Raw genomic sequence first — 13,888 nt, 5'->3', positions numbered from 1 at the left:
GAGCCCTGAAGGTGAAGGCTGCAGTGAGCTGTGATTGCAGCACTGCGCTCCAGCTCTGGGTAATAGAGCGAGACCCTGTTTCAAAAAAAACCAAAAATGCCTACACAATAAACCTGTAATAAGTGGGTTTTGTGTGTCTACACACGCACACATACATACCTGCATAGACATGCACTCAGGTATTCTGGAAAGACACAGGAATCTGAAGCCAAAATACCCGTGATTTTGTTCCAGCTTTGCCACTCACCAAGTGTCTGATGGGATTAGCTACCTGCCATCTCAAAATTTTTCTTTTGTAAAATAAGATAATAATACCTCCCAGAGTTGTGAAAAACTATCAAATGAGATGGCAGATGAGAAAACACTATATTCCTTGTAAAACCTGACATAAATATGTGCAAAATTATATAAAGACCATCTTCTGTCTGTCTCATTTTCAAATGTGGAAAAGTGAAAGCAGGAGAGAATGCTGGGATTTCTGTCAGAGATTTGCTGGCTTCCACCTGCAGAAAATGAAGTAATTGGGTATCTTACACCTAAGTACTAACAGATTCTGGTTGCAGTTTGCCCCCATAGCTAAATGAAGCTTGTAGAAGAGTCAGCCTGGTAGACATGGAATGTTGAATGGTGGTGGAGTGTACCCACTCACCTCCCACCAAGTCAGCTCCAGGTTCAGAAGCAGCAGTCCCTGTGGACGGCATGTGTGTTTGTAACTCAGCTGAGCCACCTTTCCAGAAGCAGAGGCTTTCCAAACAGGGATGCCCCCCACTCTGCCCATTCTGCTTTTAGTTCAACTTGACTTCCTACCTGCAGTGAGGAAATGGAGAATTCATCCCAACTGGGTACCTGAGCAAACTTGGCAGAGCAAAGAGAAATGAGGAAGGCCCTAGGTAGATTGACCCTGAGGAAGGAAACAATCAATGGAAGACCACAGAAAGAATCTTCCATTACTTTTAGCACAGTCCCTTCAGATTGAGGATGAAGAGGCTGGGGCTCTGAATTGGTTGGCCTTAGGTGTGGTCACAAAAACAGATCAATGGCTTTTCCACATCCACACACTGAGTTATATTTCTGCCCTTGGTATTATGATTTTCTCTGATCTCCAATTAAAGATCTATGTGTGATTTTAAAGCCTACCTTCCTTTCTACTCTGCAGTCAAACATTGGTAGTTTGAAACTGGCGCATGGGGACTAGCATATGCTAGGGGTTTTTTGTTTTGTTCCTCAAGAGCCAGTAAATATATATCAGCACACCACTGCCTTAAATATTCTCTGCTCCTTCCTAGTAAGGATATCCTTATCTCTCTCTCCACTCCCCAACTCCATCCAGCACATGCACATTGGGTCACTCTATTGTGCTGTTTTTCTTCCCAGAAGGCCCTGTCTCAAATGACCCCTACACTCCTGGTCTCATTTAAGTTCCCTACTCTTTCCTATGATCTGTACCCACTGCATATATTTCTATATTGTTTGCCACCTCCCCTGTTTTCATGTCTGCTCTCCAAATTTTACGAGGAAGCCTAGAACACTCTCTTTGCAGATACCCGCTTAAATGTCACCTCAGTGAGGCCCTCCATTGACCATTTTCCCATTCCCAGAGGGGCAGGGAGGCCTTCTGAGAAAGTGACCATCGTCTGGTGGATGGTGATGCTGGCAATGTGAACTGTCAGCAACAGCATAGCTAGGAATGCAGTGAGCAAAGGCACTGTGAAGACACAAGCAGAGCTCTTCAACCAATGACCCCAGGGACTTTCTCTGGGTTGCCTGGCAATGAACTGGGAACAATGGCTGCTTCTTTTCCTGTGGGAGGATCAGCCAATGTTCCCAGGTGCTGGAAGGCTGGCTTTCTCAGCTGACACCCACACAGAAAATGTTTATTCTCTTTATCAAGTCTGCTCTCATGCTTTCTCTATGAAAAGGAACAGCCCGGGCTGTGTGTGGGTCCCTTTCTGGAGCACAGCCTCTCTGTGCATCAGGCTACCCCCTTCCTGGGCTCAGGGCTCTGTAGGCTGCAGGAGAACAAGCACTGTGTATCTGCAACCCTCTGCCCACTAGTTCCAGCTGGCACAAGCAACACTGTGCCTGCTGACAAGAGAGGCAGAAGCCACGAGAGGAATTAAATTACCTCTGAAGGTGGTAGACAGTGGAAATGAGTGGATATAGGCTTTCATTAAGGGACTAGGATTTAACTTCTTAATCATTATTCCAATCACCTTGTATCTCGTCTTCTCAAATGCTCTTAATGAAAGTCACAAACCAATAGCTCTCTGTAATTTTCCATTTATGCCCCCCTTTCTGTTGTCCATTCTTTGCCCACTATCTCTCTTTCCTCTCTATTTAACATTAGCTATTTTTAAAGGAGCAAAAGAAACTTTTCTAAACTTTTGCACTGGGTAGTGTTTAAATATGTGGAGGCCCTACTGCCACATGCCACAGATGCCCCAGTGGCACTCAGTCATGTAGGACCTGAGTTGAGCTCCTAGTTTCTGGTGGGCCCACATTTGTGTTATAGTGCAGCATATGTGGACTGGTCGTCTGGCTCTGTGATTAGGAATCTAACTTTTAGTTCAGTTCTAACCTTCAGCTCGAAAGCTGAGCCTCAGGTTGAGATTGATATTCCTTGTTGCCCAAACTACTGTGGTTTGCTATGCTATCCAAACTACATGTAATTGATCCATTTCTAAGCTCATTCACATGATTCAGTGAATACAATTATTTCCAGGGCTGTTAGACCAAAGACCTCAAATCCCTATGTGGGCCTCTCCACAGGACAATGCACCACATGGCAGCTGACTTTCTTCCGAAAGAATGAGCCAGTGAGAGGGACCAAGAAAGAAGCCATAACCTTGTGTGACCTAATGTCAAAGATGACACAACATCATTTTTGACATATTCTATTTGTTAGAAGCAAGTCCTTAGGTGCAGCCCACAGGAAAGGAGATAATACCAGAGGATGAACCCTCAGAGGCAGGGATCATCCTAGAGAATACCTACCACACTGGGTAAATCACAACTTGTTTAAAATAAGGCAGAACTGTCTTCTTGATCTGACATCCTTAAAAATGGAAGTGCACCTCTGTGTTTTCTAGGGCACTTTGATAAGTGCAGGTACATGGTCACATGCAGGTACAGGGTCATAATCTAAAATTGCAGAAATATTTGTGGTGTTTGCATTTCTGTTTGTTTCTATCACTTGCCCATTTACTCTCTGATGCTGCTATATCTCACTGGAAACTACATTTCCCAGGTTTCCTTGCTCTCAAGTTTCCAGTAGATTTGGCCAATGGGTGGCACTGATGGATGATGATGGTGGGGCAGGATATTTCTCTTCTTTGTTTCCTGGGGCTTCTCCAGCCTCCTTGGTAGTTTGACTTTAGTCCTACCACAGAGCCTTTCTCCTGGTGGCCTCAGTTCCTGCCTTACCAGCCTGCACTCTTCCTGCTTGATTCCAGCATCACCTCTTCCCTTTGTTCCTAGAGGACAGAGGTGGCAACTTTCTGCTGCAGCTTATCTGTGGGTTGCCCTCACCCCCTCTCTGGGGTTTCTCAACTCTTTCATCACCTGTTTATCTAATTACCTCTATTTAATTCCTTCTATATGAAATCCCTAGAGTGGATTGTACTTGTACACTGACAAACAGTAGGACTGAATGAACATTGCCCTTTCCTGAGCAACTCATGTACAGAGAGCATGGTTTGGAGTGTTTGCTAGTCCTAAATGTCTGACCTGGTGCTCATGCTGCTGGAAATTTAGAGGATGGTCACTTCTTCAGGATGTACCTTCACCACTCTGAGCTCAAGTTTCTTGTTTTGTAAAATGGGAGGATTTGTGATATCTGTGGTCCCTTAAATCTCTGAATATTGGGGACTCTAGAATTTTTCCATAAGGAAGGTATAGGAACTGCATGCTGACTGGGAAATGGTGGAAGCATTTATATGAGACTAGCATGGGACGGTGAGGAGGAATAGTAAATAAGAGGAAAGGAAAGGAAAAGAAAACCCAAAACCCTGAATTGTCCATGTTCCAGAAGGTGAGTGCCACTGATGGACACCATGAAGAAAGCTAACATGAATCATGCCATGGCTTCATAAAATAAGTACATTATCTCACAAATCGCTTCCTGTTTTATATTCCACTTCCTGCTTTCTACCTCACCCCCAAATCAAGGAAGCATGCTTAGGAATAAAGTTCCAGCCTGGGCAACATGGCAACACTCCGCCTCTACAAAAAATACAAAAATTATTTTGGTGGTGTTCACCTGTGATCCCATTTTCTCTGGAGGCTAAGGTGGGAGGATTACTTGAGCCCAAAGGGCGGAGGCTGCAGTGAGCCGAGATCATGCCACTACATCCAGTCTGGGCAATGGGAGTGAGACTCTGTGTTACAGGGGAGAAAAAAGAATAAAGTTAACAAACAGGAAAATAACACTTTGTTGAACTTGGGATAACAATAATTTACAAAGAATGGTAGAATTCGTTACTAGAAAAATCTCAGGAAGAGAGGCAGCTATCTTAGCTGTAAGACCATGGGCAATTGACATCTTTGGGCATCATTTTGTCTTTTGAAAAATGGTTTTAAGAGTATAAGGGTTATTATAAGGACTACTTGTCAAGTGCTTAGAGCAGTATCTAGCACATAGTATCTATTCTATAGTAAACTTCATGAATATATTCCAATAGTCTGAATTGTCATCCACTATACTTATATTGTAACTGACATAATTTTTCTTTTTTTTTAAGATGGAGTCTTGCCCTGTCACCCAGGCTGGAGTACAGTGGCACAATCTTGGCTCACTGCAACCTCTGCCTCCCGGATTCAAACAATTATCCTCCCTCAGCCTCCCTAGTAGCTGGAATAATAGGCATGCACCACCAAGCCCAACTAATTATTTTTGTATTTTTAGTACAGACGGGGGTTTCACCATGTTGGCCAAGCTGGTCTCGAACTCCTGACCTCAGATGATCTGCCCACCTCGGCCTCCCAAAGTTATGGGATTACAGGCGTGAGACACTGCGCCTGGCCATAACTGACATAATTTAAACAGATATATTATACTTAAAACATGTTCCTCCATTAGCAGTTCTAAGCAAACCTGCCTCCAAAGACCAAGGAAACTGGGATGCAAAAGAAGGATAATGACAAATCAAGAAAGAAACTTTTAATAGGGACTTATAAACAGAAGCCATGTCTTCCATGGCATCTAGACAACTTGGTGAATCTGTCCACCCCACCCACCATTACCCCACCCCAAACTCCAGGGCTTATAGATGTAGGGAATTTGCCTAAAGGCAGGATTTATAGTAAGTATGTGTTTACAATAACATCAGGATTGTTTTGACTTAAGGGCAGGATTTATGATAAGTACTGCGAAGTAGAAATCTTAGAGGCATTCCCAGAACTGGAATTATTTAGAAGTCAATACAGCAGCCGGGTGCGGTGGCTCACGCCTATAATCCCAGCACTTTGGGAGGCCGAGGCGGGTGGATTACGAGGTCAGAAGATCGAGACCATCTTGGCTAACACGCTGAAACCCCGTCTCTACTAAAAATACAAAAAAATAGCCGGGCGTGGTAGCAGGCGCCTGTAGTCCCAGCTACTCCGGAGGCTGAGCCAGGAGAATGGCCTGAACCCGGGAGGCGGAGCTTGCAGTGAGCCGAGATTGCTCCACTGCATTCCTGCTTGGGTGATAGAGAGAGACTCTGTCTCAAAGGCAAAAAAAAAAAAAAGAAATCAATACAGCAGGTTAGCATCTCAGATTGAGTTACTTTAGTCTCCATACCACAAATACAGAGAGTTCATGTAAGAGCAACTATGATTAAAAAAAAAAAAAAAAAAGTCTGGTGATCACCTAGAAAATGAAGAGTTCATAGAATGGTGAATTGTTCACTGTATCTTTTCCACAGTGCAGAACGCAGTACTCAAGTGTCCCTGGGATAGAGGAGCCAATTGATCAGGAGACCACTGCTTGATGAAAATGTCTTTTATTACAACTCTATGCTCAGAAATTATCTTCTAATTTGTATCTTTGTCTCTAGACAAGAATGTAATTAAATAAACACACCTCTGATAAGTATTTTTAATATGTAGTATATCTTTCATTGTAAGTTGATAAAGTAATGGTATGGCTTATAAACCTATCTCATGTGAATTTAGGTTTGAATAATCGTAGTAATAGACATCCTTACTATGTGTCAGACATTGTTATAAGCACTTCAAAAATACTGTCTACTCCTACCAACAATCCTACTAAAGTAGGTAATAGTTGTAACTTAAGTTTTTGCCCAGTTATATAACAACTCCCCACATCTTGGTGGATAACAACAAGAAGGGTTATTTCTGGCCCAAATTCTATTTCTGTATGGATCAGCAATGGCTCTGCTCCACATTTTCTTCATAGACAGAACCAGGCTGAGAGAAACTGACATAAAGGGAACTCAATGCTCTCAAAGATTCTGCAGAAAAGTAGACACATGTTACTTCTACTCGTATTTTATTGACCAAAGCAACTCACTTGTAAAGACTGATATATAGATAGTAGGAAAGAGTGCTCCTTACATGGAGAGGAATATAGTAAACCCATATCAATGGGCAAGGATATATAATACTCCCCAAAAGGGCAGTACAATCATGGGAGGAATAGTACAATTTACCACAATATTCTTATCTAAATTTTAGGCATGAGAAAATTGAGAAATAGAGTTTAGTAAGTTTCTTAAAGTCACCTAGTAAATGATACAGGATTGAGATTGAAATGGAGTGGTCTGTCTCCATAACTCTGATACCCAGACTGCAAGATGGCTCAGTGAATTCTCACCTTCTGGCATTGACAGACTTAAGTATCTTGCGTATCTCCCTCCCAAATTGGATAGCTCTGACCTATGAAACTAACAAATATTGTGACTCCTGAGGTTAAGTCATAAATGATATTGTGACTTCTGTTTTGCTGTCTCTTGAATCACTCTGGAGGAAACCAGCTGCAATATACTGAACCCTTGTGTAGCCCTACAAAAGGTCTCATGTGCCAAGGAACAGAAGTCTTCAGCTGATAGCCAACATCAACTTGCCAGCCAGGTAAGCCATCTGGGAATTTTCCAGTTCCATTCTTCAGCTTAAGTCTGCAGATTACTAAAGTCCATGCAAATAGCTTGCCTCCAATCTCATGAGAGATCCCATATTGAAACTACTGTTCACTCACCCTCAAATTCCTTAATCATGGAAACCGTGTGACATAATGAATTTTTTCTATTATTTTAAGCCACTAAATTTTGGGACAATTTGTTTTGTAGCAATAGAGTCCATACCAGAGTCGATCTGTTTAAACACTATGCCAAGCTGCCACCGCATATAAATTAGTGATCATGTGTAAACAGATAATCCTTACATTTACAAACCAGCAAATTCATGTAATGTAAGGGGAATAGAGAGTAAAAAGTAAAGAGATATTAAGGAAACAATTACAGGAAGTATAATAGATAAAGAGAGAAACAGAAAAACTGAAGATACACAAGAAGGCCAAATACAATGTGTTCATTAAACCACCTCTTCCAAAGACAGTGGCGAGAACTTTGAATAAATAGATGCTGAAGAGATTCTTTGAAAAAAGTGATTATGGGTTCAATGTTAAAGTGAATGGAAAGGTTGCTAATATCTCCAAAACCAATGTTTTTCACCCTGCAGCCTATAACATAGTATTTCTTCAGTATTCTGATTGCTGTTCATGAAGTCCAATTAGTTGGTTGTGATCAGCTTTACTGAAATTAGAGAAGGGGGGGAGAAGAGGGAAAAAGTGAGGAAGGGAGGAGAGGAATGCCCAAACATGGTCCCCACATGCTTCTTGGCTTTCACAGACCACAATGGCCTCAGAATAATAAAATTTCTTATGAGATAGTTTAGAGACACAAGCCTGAAGAGTCAACAAAATTAAATATGCCAGCTTTTACAACCAAGAGAATGTCCATGAGGAGTAGACTAGATAAGTAAATACATAGGGCCAAATTCATAATATGAAATAGCAATGCAGATCAACAAACTTGAGCTTTCTGCATCAATATAAGAAAGAGGAATGGATCCTAGTGAAGGAAAAAAGAGCAAGGCACACAATAATACACTATGATTTCATTTATATATGAATTTCAGAAAGAGGACAAACTGAATCATACTGTTCATGGATACATATGTACCAAAAAAAACCTAGAAAATGATTTTAATAAAAGTTCAGATAATTGAGAGAAGGAGAGTACAAAGGGAATAGTATCTGGATGTCCAGTACCACTAAGCAGACATATTTTAAAAAATAAACTTTATCATATTTTTAAGAAAAACATATCGTTTGTTTTTGTTTTTTGTTTGTTTCTTTGAGACAGAGTCTCACATTGTCACCCAGGCTGGAGTGCAGTGACAGGATCTCGGCTCACTACAGCCTCCACCTCCTGGGTTTAAGAGATTCTCCCACCTCAGCCTTCTGAGTAGCTGTAATCATCACCACCACACCCAGCTAATTTTTTTGTATTATTAGTAGAGACAGGGTTTCACCATATTGGCCAGGCTGATCTCGAACTCCTGACCTCAAGTGGTCTACCCACCTCAGCCTCCCAAAATGCTGGGATTATAGGTGTGAGCCCAGCTCTAGAAACATGTTGTTTGCCAATAAAGAAATCCATGTTGACAGTAGAAATTTTGAAAACACATAAAGGTTTACATACAATAATAAAAATAATTTGTATTTCCACCACTATGGAGACTCTCTGTATCACAGTTTGGTGTTTTGCATTTTTTCTTTTTCTTTTTACCGCCTATGAAAAGCATTCTCTTTTTTTTTTTTTTGAGATGGAGTCTTGCTCTGTCACCCAGGCTGGAGTGCAGTGGCTCAATCTCAGCTCACTGCAAGCTCCGCGTCCAGGGTTCACGCCTTTCTCCTGCCTCAGCCTCCCGAGTAGCTGGGACAACAGGCATGCTGCCACGTCTGGCTACTTTTTTTGTATTTTTAGTAGAGACGGGGTTTCACTGTGTTAACCAGGATGGTCTCCATCTCCTGACCTCGTGATCTGCTCGCCTCCGCCTCCCAAAGTGCTGGGATTACAGGCGTGAGCCACCGTGCCCTTCGAAAAGTATTGTAACGTGGTGAAATACTAAGAGAATTATTTTTGCAAAAAATTGCGAAAAAAATGTTGCAAATATAGTATACAACGTTTCTTATTTTCAGCAACTGTTTTCTTCTAATGTTAATGTTTTGTATAACCATATACAATGATCAGAAATAGGAAATAGGCATTGCTAAAATATTAACTAAACTTCAGACCTATTCAAATATTACACATATTCCCACTGCTGTTCTTGCTGTTCTTTTTCTGTGTCAGAATCCTATTCTGGATCCCACACTGAATTTAGTCACTATTTGTTTCTTAGTCTCTTTAAGTCTGTATTAGTTCTGCAGTCTGTTCTTATATTTATCATGTTCACACTTTTGAAGAATGCTGATAGGTTATTTTGAAGAATATCCCCTTAATGAGTGTCCTCTTTTTTTTCTTTTTCCACTGGAGTGAGTTTCTGTGTTTTTGACAGGAAATACTACCAAAATGATAAAATGTCCTTCTCAATGCAATGAGTTTATGATACATAGATGCCTTCTTACTTTGTGATGTTTACTTAGCTAAGGTGGTGACTGCTAGTATTCTTCAATGTAAACTTATTATCTTTTCCTTTGTAGTTGATAAGGCAACTTGGAGAAGCAAATCATGCTTCCTAAAATTTGCCCACTAATTTTAGCATCCATTGATGGATTTTATGTGAAGCAGGATCACTATATTGTTTGCCTAATGACCATTTTCTGTTTCCCTCCTTCCTTCTACATTTACTAATTGCAATTGTACTGGAAGGAAGAATTATCGCTTCTTTTTATTTATAAACATATAAACATATAAGTTAAAATCCAATACTTTTTTTTTTTTTAAGACAAGTTCTTGCTCTGTTGCCCAGGCTGGAGTGAGTGATGCAATCACAGCTTATTGAAGCCTTGAAATCCTGATTTCAAGGGATCCTTCTACCTCAGCCTCCCATGTAGCTAGTACTACAAGTGCAAACTACCACACCTGGCTAATTTTTTTTTACAGGGTTCATTTTAGTTAATATTATTTTTCCACCAGTGAGAACACTGTCATTATCTACAAATAGATCATTTTACTTACTTGCTTAATAGTAACGTGCACATAAAGTAGTTTCAGAATTGATAACCCATATTAATAACAAATACTTTAACTAAATTATAGCATATACTACACTAATCCATATATACTAGATTACAGTGTACATGTATATGTATATATGTGGGTTTTTGTGTGTTTTTTTTTTTTTGTCTTTAGCCTTAAAGTATGCAAGTAAATTTTTTTTTGTTTGTTTTCTTCTTTTTTTTTCTTGACATAAGGTCTTGCTCTATCACTCAGGCTGGAGTGCAGTGACATGATCTCAGCTCACTGCAACCTCTGCCTCACTGGTTCAAGTGATTCTCTTGCCTCAGCCTCCCAAGTAACTGGGATTACAGGTGCATGCCACCACACCTGGCTGATTTTTTTTATTTTTAGTAGAGACTGAGTTTCACCATGTTGGCCAGGCTGGTCTCGAACTCCTGACCTCAGGTGATCTGCCTGCCTCGGCCTCCCAAAGTGCTGAGATTACAGGCGAAAACCACCGCGCCTGCCCAGGGAGTATGCAATTAATATTGTATTCCAATATTACTTAGGTTAACTTTTATCTCCTTCCCTCCCTTAAGTGTTACTATGTTATTAAGTTAATACAGCCGGGCGCGGTGGCTCAAGCCTGTAATCCCAGCACTTTGGGAGGCCGAGACGGGCGGATCACGAGGACAGGAGATCCAGACCATCCTGGCTAACACGGTGAAACTCCGTCTCTACTAAAAACTACAAAAAAACTAGCCGGGCGAGGTGGCGGCGCCTGTAGTCCCAGCTACCTGGGAGGCTGAGGCAGGAGAATGGCGTGAATCCGGGAGGCGGAGCTTGCAGTGAGCTGAGATCTGGCCACAGCACTCCAGCCTGGGTGACAGAGCGAGACTCCGTCTCAAAAAAAAAAAAAAAAGAAAAAAGTTAATATAGCTTGGTTTATTTGTTTAATTCCTTGTATTCCATTTTGTTTCCCCCATTTCTATCAGTTTTAATAGTTTGTATAATAGTTTATTTTGCTAGTATATGAAACATTACTATAGTTGTAAGAGTCACTTATATGAAAAGGTATACTCAAAAAAGTGTCAATCCCTTCTTATCCTTACTGTTTTTTCCCATTCCTCCTTCTTTCCCCGTTTCTTTCTCGTCCACCTCCCACAGGTAGCCAATGATTTTTAGTTTTTGGTTTATCCTTTCTATATTTCTTGTGCACAAATGAATAAAAAATTGTGTGTTTTCTTATATTCCCTTCTTTCTCAGCAAAGGTCATTGTATTTTGTATATTCCTTTGGACTTTGCCTTATCACTTAAACGTATATCCCGGAATTTATACTAGTTCATAGAGATCTTAGTTAGTCATTTTTGTAGCTGCATATTACCACACTGTGTAAATGCATCCTACTTTATCTAACCACTCTCTTATGTAGGGGCATTAAAGTTGTTTGAAATATTTTATAATTCCAAATATTGCTGTGATGAATAACCATGGGTGTGCAAATCACAGCTTTTATTTTGACTTAAGTAAAAAGAAAACAATGTTGAAGATCATATATAGTCCATCTATCTAGTATAAAGCACCTCTTTTCCAAACTCTGTCTTTAATGAAACAATCATGGTAACATTATATTAAAATACAGAAATTCAGAATTAAGCTCTTCGAGTGAAGAACTGTGAGGTAAAAGCAACCAAGCACAATCTTCTCTTTTCTTTCAACTTTTCTGCAAAGCACATTGTCCCCCTTAGTTCATAGTCATATTTGTAGCTGCATATTACTGCTATCATGTCCAAAATAAAAACAATTAGAGTGTCCCCCATTTTCCAATACTCAGGGTACCTTAGAGACTTTTAAAAATGCCAATGATAGGAAATTATTTTCTTAGCTCGTTAAAGAATAACATACTTGATAATATTTTATGACTATAAAAGCTCAAGAAATTGCACAAGGAAGACATACTATCACTGTAGTCATGTGAATAGGCACAGCAGAAATGTCTTTTACTTAGGGGCCTAAAACACAAAGAATTGTGTATATAACTAAAACTACATGCAGTGAAAACTGATATTTTATATTCTATTCTAATTCACTAAAAAGAGAAATAATTTGGCCTTGACAACTAAATTGATTTCACATCTTTTCATGCTTGTTCAGACCTGAAGCTTGAGAAAACACCGTTTAATAACACTGGTTTTTGTTTGTTTGTTTGTTTGTTTGTTTTGAGACAGAGTCTCGCTTTGTGGCCCAGGCTGGAGTGCAGTGGCCGGATCTCAGCTCACTGCAAGCTCCGCCTTCCGGGTTTACGCCATTCTCCTGCCTCAGCCTCCGAGTAGCTGGGACTACAGGCGCCCGCCACCTCGCCGGCTAGTTTTTTGTATTTTTTAGTAGAGACGAGGTTTCACCGTGTTAGCCAGGATGGTCTCGATCTCCTGACCTCGTGATCCGCCCGTCTCGGCCTCCCAAAGTGCTGGGACTACAGGCTTGAGCCACCGCGCCCGGCCAATAACACTGTTTAACATGCTTTGAAGTAAAACCAATGTGCGCTGGAATCTGGAATGTACCTCTTACTAACAGTTTTCTCAAGATAACTTCTTAACCTCTGCATGTCCATTTCCTCCTATGTAAAGTGGAGATTCTATCCATAACAGAGGATTCTTACACTAAGTAAGAATGCAGGTAGCTCAGGCTGCAGCCCAGTTGTAGTGGGAAAAAAAAAATTTGCAGATGGCACATAGTACAGTAGCCAACAAATGGAAAGGATAACTATCATTAAAAATGATAAAAAGGATAAGGAATGTAGATGCTGTACTAGAGGATTCAAGTAGTTCACAGGCAGCCAAGGTTCAGTCTACCTTCTGTGGTTGAAAAATAAAGACTTACTGGATGATTAACTTTACTTACTCTCCTTTCTCCTTCTTCAGCCCACTATAGTGGCCAGCCAGGTGTGAATCAAAAGAAGTCAAGGTTGGACTAATGCTGTCCCCATCTTTCCAATATATGGTCATATTCAGCATGGATATCATTTCTAAGATCTCCATAAATCCATGGGAGAACTCACATGACAGGAAGCACATTTGCCCTGTTGGTCGTCTCTAGTGAGTTCAGCAGAGCTCCCAAACTTGGACCGGCATAAGAGTGACATGAGAAACCTGGTAAATATTCAGATTCTGAGGACCTACTGAAGAGTTATGACATCAGAATAATCTTGAGCAAGGCCTCATAATCTGTTTAAAACACATGCATGACTGGGTGGCTCATGCCTGTAATCCTAGCAGTTTGGGAGGCCAAGGCAGTTGGATCACTTGAGGTCAGGAGTTCAAGACCAGTCTGACCAACATGGTAAAACCCTATCTCTACTAAAACTACAAAAAATTAGCTGGATGTGGTAGTGGGTGCCTGTCATCCCAGCTATTCGGGTGGCTGAGGCAGGAGAATTGCTTGAACCCTGGAGGTAGAGGTTGCATTGAGCCAAGATCTTGCCACTGTACTCCAGCCTGGAAAACAGAGCGAGACCCCGTCTCAGTTTCAAAAACAAACAAAACACATAGGCCAGGCGAGGTGTCTCAAGCCGGTAAATCGCAGCACTTTGAGAGGCCGAGGTGGGTGGATCACCTGATATCAGGAGTTGGAGACCAGCCTGACCAACATGGTGAAACCCTGTCTCTACTAAAAATACAAAAATTAGCTGGGCGTGGTGGCAGTCACCTGTAATTCCAGCTAC

The sequence above is a fragment of the Trachypithecus francoisi genome, unplaced genomic scaffold (genome assembly GCF_009764315.1).
Source record: "Trachypithecus francoisi isolate TF-2019V2 unplaced genomic scaffold, Tfra_2.0 Lachesis_group10, whole genome shotgun sequence".
NCBI classification, from domain to species: Eukaryota; Metazoa; Chordata; class Mammalia; order Primates; family Cercopithecidae; genus Trachypithecus; species Trachypithecus francoisi.
The sequence above is the reverse complement of the archived record's forward strand: the minus strand, read 5'-3'. Positions refer to the sequence as shown.